Below are 7,478 nucleotides of genomic sequence, written 5' to 3' on the forward strand. Positions count from 1 at the left end.
GCTTTCTGGGATACAAGGCTCAGTTAAGGCAGTATCCCAGAATTGTCCATGGACTCATGTCTTTGGAGAACAAGTCTTACTGAAGTTTGACTTCAGCTGAAAGACCAGTGTTCTTTAAAAAGACGCATATCCGAAACACAGGGCCAACTGAAGGCAATGTTTCGAATAATGACTTTCTGGGATACAAGGCTCAGTTAAGGCAATATCCCAGAATTGTCCATGGACTAATGTCTTTGGAGAACAAGTCTTACTGAAGTTTGACTTCAGCTGAAAGACCAGTGTTCTTTAAAAAGACGAGTTTTGTCAGCCATCTGAAACCCAGTTACCCGAAGGCGAAGGTTTCAGACGAGGCTGATTTAAAAATTTTCAACTGTTGCTGTTATCCTTGATTTTCTGTCTATCTTTGAAAAATGGATACCCGAAACACAGGGCCAACTTAAGGCAATGTTTCGGATAATTGCTCTCTGGGATACAAGGCTCAGTTAAGGCAATATCCCAGAATTGTCCATGGACTCATGTCTTTGGAGAACAAGTCTTACTGAAGTTTGACTTCAGCTGAAAGACCAGTGTTCTTTAAAAAGACGAGTTTTGTCAGCAATCTGAAACCCAGTTACCCGAAGGCGAAGGTTTCAGACGAGGCTGAATAAAAAACCCTTAAAGAGTAGATAGAACAAAGAAAATTTTGAAAGGATAAAAAGTTGTAAACATTTATATAAATGGCGGCTCCAAGGCCTTTCATTAATTCAAAATGTACTTACAAAGATTGTTCTGCCCCGAAGGGTTTACACATGGAATTTTTTCAGTACATCAGCGTTCCAGTGATTTTTCAACTCAGTTCCATCCAACTGCCGAAGTCGGTATGTCCCTGGATGAAGCTCATCATAAATTTCATAAGGTCCTTCCCATGCAGCTGAGAGTTTCCCATGGATTTGGCCTTTCTGAACTGCAGCAGCATTCCGAAGGACAAGGTCTCCAATTTTGAGAGGCCTTGCATGGACCCTTCGGTTATAAAATTTGCTGATTCTCTGCTTATAGGCGGCCATTATGTCTCGGGCTGAGTCTCTTACTTCGTCGAGGAAATCGAGAGATTCCCTCATCAGTCGCTCATTCTCAGCCGAGAAGTGGTGCACTCGAAGGCTCTCAGAGCCAATTTCCACTGGAAGGACGGCTTCGGCACCATACACCAGTTCAAAAGGTGAGTGGCCCGTTGCCTCTTTTTCAGTTGTCCGAAGGGACCAAAGGGTTCCAGGGAGCTCCTTTAGCCATTTGGACTTTTGATCTTCCACCCTCTTCTTGAGGGCATTTAAGATCTGTTTATTTGCAGCTTCGGCTTGTCCATTACTTTGCGGGTGGCATACCGCTGAATATGCCAGTTTGATGCCGAACTGATCTGTATACCGCTTCAGCGGTAAGTTATCAAATTGCCTCCCATGATCGAAGACAAATACTCTCGGGATGCCAAAGCGAGTGATGATATTCTGCCAGATAAATTTTCTGACAGTTTGCTCTGTAATGTTCGAGGCTGCTTCGGCCTCGATCCATTTACTGAAGTAGTCGACACCAACTATCAACCATTTTTTCTGGTACACAGCCTCTGGAAATGGTCCCAGTATATCCAGTCCCCATTGGGCAAACGGGAGTGGATTAAGGATTGGCTGAAGATCCCTTGCTGGCTGATGGATAACTGGAGCGTATTTTTGACATTTTTCGCATTTCCGAACCAGCTCCTTAGCATCTGCGATCATGGTGGGCCAGTAATATCCAGCCCTCAGTGCCTTGTGGGCTAAGGTTCTTCCCCCAATGTGGTTCCCACAGATGCCGAGGTGAATCTCCCGTAGGATATAATCTGCATCTGTTGGTCCCACGCATTTCAGCAAAGGGGCTGAGAAGGACTTTTTCAGAAGTTCCCCCCTGAAGACAATGAACCTAGAGCTGGTTCTCTTCATCTTGGAGGCCAAAGCTTTATCTTCGGGAGTTTCTCCCCGAAGCTTGAAAGCTAGGATAGGGTCCATCCAGCTAGGCTCTGGGTCAGCGCAGCACACTTCAGGTGCTTCGTCGACACTTCTCTCTCGACGCACTTCTACATATACAGATCTGTTCAGCTCGGTAAGAGATGAACTGGCAAGTTTGGAGAGTGCATCGGCTTGAGTATTCTGACCCCTTGGGATCAGCTGAACCTCAAAAGTTTTCAGCTCTGCAATGACTGATTTGATCTTGGCAAGATAAGCTATCATGGAGGGCTCTTTGGCCTCGTAGCTGCCACTGATCTGATATGCAACTAGCTGAGAGTCTGTTTTTAGGCAGACATGATCGGCTTCCAGGGAGATGCACAATTCTAGGCCGGCGATTGCTGCCTCATACTCGGCTTCATTGTTCGAGGCCTTAAAAGAAAACTTTAGTGCATACTCAAAGGATTTGCCTTCGGGAGAAGTTATCACTACTCCTGCCCCCGAACCGTTTTCGGTGGAAGATCCATCCGTAAACACGGTCCAGACTTTCTTTTCACTGTCTAGCGCTTCTTGGTATGAGCATTCGGCCAAGAAATCCGCTAGAGCTTGAGCCTTAATGGCAGCCCTCGGACGGTAGCTGATGCTGAATTCGGTGAGCTCAAAAGCCCACTTGGCTAGCCTACCAGATTTTTCAACCTTGCCGAGAACTTTTTCCAACGGCTGATCAGTTAAGACCACTATCTGATGGCAATCAAAATAGGGCCTCAGCTTCCGAGCAGCTACTACTACCGCGAAAGCAACTTTCTCGAGTAGAGGATAGCGAGTCTCGGCATCCGTCAGTGTATGACTGACGAAGTAGATCGGTTGCTGACTCTTACTCTCTTCCTTCAGCAATACTGCGCTGATGGTGGCTGGGCTAACGGCCACATATAGGTACAAAGTTTCTCCTTCAGCTGGGCTAGCCAGCGTTGGGAGTTGAGCCAGATGCTCCCGAAGCTGTTTAAAGGCGTCTTTTTGCTCTTCCTCCCAAACGAGCTCTTTTGTTTTCGGGAGTTTCAGGGCTTTGAAGAAAGGTAACCCCTTATCCGAAGCTCTGGAAATGAACCTCGAGAGGGCTGCCATTCTTCCGGTGAGCCGCTGAACATCCCGCTTCGTTTTCGGCTCTGGAAGGTCGAGCGCCGCTTTGACTTTAGAGGGATTGGCATCAATCCCCCTTTTGCTGACCATGAACCCAAGGAATTTCCCTGACTTCACGCCGAAGACACACTTCTTCGGATTCAGCTTCATTTGATGCTTTCTCAAGGTGGCGAAAGTTTCAGCCAGGTCCTTTACATGGTCCTCTGGTTTTTTGCTTTTGACGATCGAATCGTCAACATAGACTTCCATGTTTCGGCCCTTTTGATCGGCGAAAACTTGATCCACCAGCCTTTGATAGGTTGCCCCCGCATTTTTCAATCCGAAGGGCATCATTTTGTAATTGTACACCCCAGCGTTCGTGACAAATGCTGTCTTTGCTCGATCGTCGGGGTGCATAAAGATCTGATGATACCCCGAGAATGCGTCCATGAAACTAAGCAAGGCATGGCCACTTGTCGAATCGACTAGCTGATCGATCCTCGGCAAGGGATAGAAATCCTTTGGACAAGCCTTATTTAGGTCCGTGAAGTCAACGCACATCCTCCAGGTACCATTGGGCTTCTGAACCATCACCACATTTGCCAGCCATTCTAGATATTGGAAAGGTTCGATGAATCCTGCCTCCAATAATTTTTTGACCTCGGCTGCGATGTCTCGGTTCTTATTGGCGGAGTAATTCCGCTTCTTTTGCTTAACTGGTCGACACGTCGGGTCAACATTAAGCTTATGGGAGATGAGGTCTGAACTTATCCCGGGCATATCAGCTGCCGAGAAAGCAAACACATCTCTGTTGTCCCGAAGGAGCTGAATAAGTTCACAACGGGTGTTCGGATCAAGGTCCATCCCGATTGTTACACATTTCTCACCGTCTCCTTCGGCCAACTCAACTGTTTCAGTCTGTTGGTCCATGTCCATTGCCGATGGACTGGACTCTTCAGAATCTGGCCTGCTGCCAATGTCAGCAGGTGTCCCAGTCCTTTTGTTCTTCGGCTGGCTCTCTGAGTCTTGCGGCTCAGCTGAAGAGCTAGCCTTTTCCCTTTCGGGCCCTTTTTCTCTGGGCACAGATCCTTGGGCCGAAGCACTTAGGCCTTTTGGCTTTTTTGTGCTTGGCTCTCTTTCTTTTTCTTTCTCCTCCTCATCCTTGTCGTCATCTGGGCGACTACTGGATGGCTTGAGGTAGTTGCACCTTCGGGCGTCCTTTTGGTTGCCCTGTATCCTTTCGGGGAAGCCGGCGTCTGAGACGTAAATCATCAGCTGATGATAAGTTGAGACGACCCCTTGGATCTCGTGAATTATAGGTCTCCCCAAAATCACGTTGTACACTGAAGGAGCGTCGATGACCAAAAATTCAATCATGACGTTCCGGGCTGCCTCATCGCAACCGATGGTGACAGGAAGTGTCACCTTCCCATCTGGATAAGTTGAAGCCCCATTGAACCCGGATACCGGGTAGGGTACCGGCGTAAGGTGCTTGGGCTTCAGCTTAATTTGATTGTAGGCCTTTCGGAACAGAATGTTTGCTCCACTGCCACCGTCAACAAGGACCTTACTGGCGTCGTGGTTGGCCACCGTGGCGATGATCACAGGCTTTTCGCCCGCTCCTTGACGGAGGCTTTTGCTCTTGCGGTTCTTAGCCATTGCTGCTAAGATAATTGCAAGATGATCTTGGTTAGGAATTTGGCTTAAAGATTTTTGAAAGTCTTCCCCACAGACGGCGCCAAATTGTTTCGGGTGAAAACAAATGGGACCTTGCCGAAGGTCCGCTGAAACGGAGAAGGCTGGATTCGGTCCAAGTTATGTTGGGCCGAAGGTTTCCTGCACAGTAAACACACGTAAACTAGCCTCGGGGGTGTTGCCGAGGAAGGCCCCTCCGATGCTAAAGTCAGTACAATGTGTAAGAAGAGGACACTATGCAAGAGAGTTTGTTGCTTGAGGCTTTAATGGAATATATCAGAATATATCAATGAACATATCCAAAAAAAATATGAATGAACATATTGATGGCTTTTATACCTCATCATACATGGAGAGGTTGGGCCTTAGCCCAATTGGCTTGCTTTGTGGGCTGACCTTTGACTTTAGCACAATTGGAGAGTTGAACCTTGACCTTGGGCTTTTAATTGGATCATTTAATGCCTAGGCTCAATTGGACTAAATTGGACTAAATTGGATCATCTAATGTTCATTGATATATTCTGATATATTCCATTAAAGCCTCAAGCAACAAACTCTCTTGCATAGTGTCCTCTTCTTACACATTGTACTGACTTTAGCATCGGAGGGGCCTTCCTCGGCAACGCCACCTTAGCCCACAAGACACTGAGGGCTGGATATTACTGGCCCACCATGATCGCAGATGCTAAGGAGCTGGTTCGGAAATGCGAAAAATGTCAAAAATACGCTCCAGTTATCCATCAGCCAGCAAGGGATCTTCAGCCGATCCTTAATCCACTCCCGTTTGCCCAATGGGGACTGGATATACTGGGACCATTTCCAGAGGCTGTGTACCAGAAAAAATGGTTGATAGTTGGTGTCGACTACTTCAGTAAATGGATCGAGGCCGAAGCAGCCTCGAACATTACAGAGCAAACTGTCAGAAAATTTATCTGGCAGAATATCATCACTCGCTTTGGCATCCCGAGAGTATTTGTCTTCGATCATGGGAGGCAATTTGATAACTTACCGCTGAAGCGGTATACAGATCAGTTCGGCATCAAACTGGCATATTCAGCGGTATGCCACCCGCAAAGTAACGGACAAGCCGAAGCTGCAAATAAACAGATCTTAAATGCCCTCAAGAAGAGGGTGGAAGATCAAAAGTCCAAATGGCTAGAGGAGCTCCCTGGAACCCTTTGGTCCCTTCGGACAACTGAAAAAGAGGCAACGGGCCACTCACCTTTTGAACTGGTGTATGGTGCCGAAGCCGTCCTTCCAGTGGAAATTGGCTCTGAGAGCCTTCGAGTGCACCACTTCTCGGCTGAGAATGAGCGACTGATGAGGGAATCTCTCGATTTCCTCGACGAAGTAAGAGACTCAGCCCGAGACAGAATGGCCGCCTATAAGCAGAGAATCAGCAAATTTTATAACCGAAGGGTCCATGCAAGGCCTCTCAAAATTGGAGACCTTGTCCTTCGGAATGCTGCTGCAGTTCAGAAAGGCCGAATCCATGGGAAACTCTCAGCTGCATGGGAAGGACCTTATGAAATTTATGATGAGCTTCAGCCAGGGACATACCGACTTCGGCAGTTGGATGGAACTGAGTTGAAAAATCACTGGAACGCTGATGTACTGAAAAAATTCCATGTGTAAACCCTTCGGGGCAGAACAATCTTTGTAAGTACATTTTGAATTAATGAAAGGCCTTGGAGCCGCCATTTATATAAATGTTTACAACTTTTTATCCTTTCAAAATTTTCTTTGTTCTATTTACTCTTTAAGGGTTTTTTATTCAGCCTCGTCTGAAACCTTCGCCTTCGGGTAACTGGGTTTCAGATTGCTGACAAAACTCGTCTTTTTAAAGAACACTGGTCTTTCAGCTGAAGTCAAACTTCAGTAAGACTTGTTCTCCAAAGACATGAGTCCATGGACAATTCTGGGATATTGCCTTAACTGAGCCTTGTATCCCAGAGAGCCATTATCCGAAACATTGCCTTAAGTTGGCCCTGTGTTTCGGGTATCCATTTTTCAAAGATAGACAGAAAATCAAGGATAACAGCAACAGTTGAAAATTTTTAAATCAGCCTCGTCTGAAACCTTCGCCTTCGGGTAACTGGGTTTCAGATGGCTGACAAAACTCGTCTTTTTAAAGAACACTGGTCTTTCAGCTGAAGTCAAACTTCAGTAAGACTTGTTCTCCAAAGACATTAGTCCATGGACAATTCTGGATATTGCCTTAACTGAGCCTTGTATCCCAGAAAGCCATTATTCGAAACATTGCCTTCAGTTGGCCCTGTGTTTCGGATATGCGTCTTTTTAAAGAACACTGGTCTTTCAGCTGAAGTCAAACTTCAGTAAGACTTGTTCTCCAAAGACATGAGTCCATGGACAATTCTGGGATACTGCCTTAACTGAGCCTTGTATCCCAGAAAGCTAATATCCGAAGCATTGCCTTCAGTTGGCCCTGTGTTTCGGATATCCAACTTTCAGATGAAGTCAATCTTCAGTAAGACTTGTATCCCAGAAGCATTGCCTTCAGTTGGCCCTGTGTTTCGGATACCCATTTTGAAGAAGTGAAGAAATTGCTTATTCAGCTGAAGTCATACTTCAATTTCTGGGGGGGGGCAAGAAGCACTCTCAGTGCAAGTATGTACGGCAGAATTGAAGTATGTTCGGCAGAATTGAAGAAACAGAAACAGTAAAGCATTCAAAAACAAAGCAACTGAAGAAAAGAGC

Source organism: Chenopodium quinoa, unplaced genomic scaffold (genome assembly GCF_001683475.1).
Source record: "Chenopodium quinoa cultivar QQ74 unplaced genomic scaffold, ASM168347v1, whole genome shotgun sequence".
NCBI classification, from domain to species: Eukaryota; Viridiplantae; Streptophyta; class Magnoliopsida; order Caryophyllales; family Amaranthaceae; genus Chenopodium; species Chenopodium quinoa.